We start from the raw sequence: 2,201 nt of genomic DNA on the forward strand, positions 1-2,201 counted from the left end.
TTTGGTGCCAGTTTAGTTTAAGTGAATGTCTTTTTATGATTTATTTTTCTAATTTTTTGATTCATTTTTGGATGGGAATAGAAGGTGAGGTGTGAAAGTTTTTTTTTGGAGAAATTGGTGGTTGAAGTGTTGATTGTTGAGCTTGAAAATCTACCTTCTATTAGTAGAGTTTTCTGGTGTTACATTGAAGTGTTACGTTTAAAAAAAATATACTAATGAGTTTTTGTGTATTACACTAATTGGAGTGTTATATATGTTTGAAAAAAAAAAAAAATACACTAAAGAGATTTTGTGGAATGTTATGTTGTTACGTTTAAAAAAAACACACTAAGAAATTTTTTTGGTGTGTTACATTCAAGTGTTAAGTTTGAAAAAAAATATTAAGGAGTTTTTGTGTGTTACATTGATTAAAATGTTACGTTTAAAAAAAATACACTAAATTTTTTTTTAGTGTGTTAGATTGGAATGTTACGTTTTCGAAATGTTACATTTGGAAAAAAAAATACACTGGAGAGTTTTTATGAAATGTTACATTTAATAATTTTAACATATGAAAAAAACTCATATTTTGGCCTTTTATGTAATTTACACTTAAGACCTTTGGGTCCATAAAATAAATATAAAAAAAAATCATGAAATTACTGTTTGAAATTTATTGATATTTCAGCTGTTAATAATGCGTAATTTAGTTTCCTAAGAGAAAGGATGTTAGGTACCATAATCCTTGCCAATTTTTTTTTTTTATTTATTTATATTTATTTATTTATTTATTTATTTTCTGGTGGATCCATTCCTTGAGCTTAGGGCATCCCCAATAGTTAGCTAAATGAATCTATTTAATTATGTCAGGGCATATTCAGACTGCAGTTGTATGTTAAAACAAACACTCGTTAAATTATTATTGTTATTATTTTTTTAACCGCTTTCTATGGGTGGGTAACGGCTTGTGGCTTCCCAGTCTATCTAGCTTAGCCTAGATTAAATATTAATTAACAAATAATCAAGATAACTAATTTTGGAAATTATATTTAAGTAAGAAAGTAATTATTGGGATGTTTGAATAGGAAAGTATTTTTTTGAAAAAGAAAGAAATTGAATGAGAAAAGAGAATTAAGGATTGAATAAAATTGAAAGGAGAATAGCTTTCTTAACTTTTAGATTTTGTTTCTTCTAAAAATTTAAGATAGACAATTGGAGAAAATTGAAAACCCCACATATATATATATATATATATGGATTCCAATGATGAACATCCTTTATAAATAAAGAGATTTAGAAAGGAAAGAAAAAAAAAATCACTACTTGTTGTTTCTAAATTTTGTGAAATTTTTTTATTTTTTGATAAGATGACAAAGAATTAAATTTTTATAGGTAAATTATAAATATATTTTTTAAAATTTGTTTAAAATACTAATTGTCCCCATATAGCTATGGAAATTACATCACGTCACTTAACATTTCTAATCGCATAACAAATAACATATTCCATTAATTAACTATTAAGTCAACTAACAGCTTTAATAATATGAGCAATATATTTAAATTAATAGTTTTGATAATTTCGTTGTTGTATTAGAGGACAATTGGGAGTTTTATTTTTTCTATCAACTCTTTTGAATGACAAATTTTGACAATGGAGTATTTGTAATTTTTCAAAACTACAAGAAATAATTTGTATTTTAAAAAAATTTCAGAGGTGTATTTCTAATTTACCTAATTTTTTTGTTCATGGAAAATTGATAATATAAGAATATATATTATTCAAAGACAAATAGAATGTAAAAATCCTTGTTTATCGTACAATTCTTTTTAGAATTGTTTGATTGAAGGTAGTTTTTAAAATCAATATAAAAAGGCACAGACTACCTAAAATGATCTAGCATACTGTCACATAATATGCCAGATAAAAAATGTGGAATGATATTCACAATCCACTTTAACCTCTCACATTGCAATTTCTTTTCTTTTCTTTTCTTTTTTCTTTTTGTATTTTACCCCTCTCGCAACAAGACCGTGCGAGATTAAAAGTGAAATACGAATATAATTACTCAGAACTTTTTTTAACAATCAATTAAATGAGAAACAAAATTAATGTCTAATGAATTATAAATAAATAAATAAATAAATAAATAAACAATTAATAGCATCCTCACAACAATCTTCCCTTAGATAAGAGGCTAGACTTTGTTTCAATAAAGGTT

This window comes from Camellia sinensis, chromosome 5 (assembly GCF_055761805.1).
Source record: "Camellia sinensis isolate YWXY chromosome 5, ASM5576180v1, whole genome shotgun sequence".
Taxonomy (NCBI): Eukaryota; Viridiplantae; Streptophyta; class Magnoliopsida; order Ericales; family Theaceae; genus Camellia; species Camellia sinensis.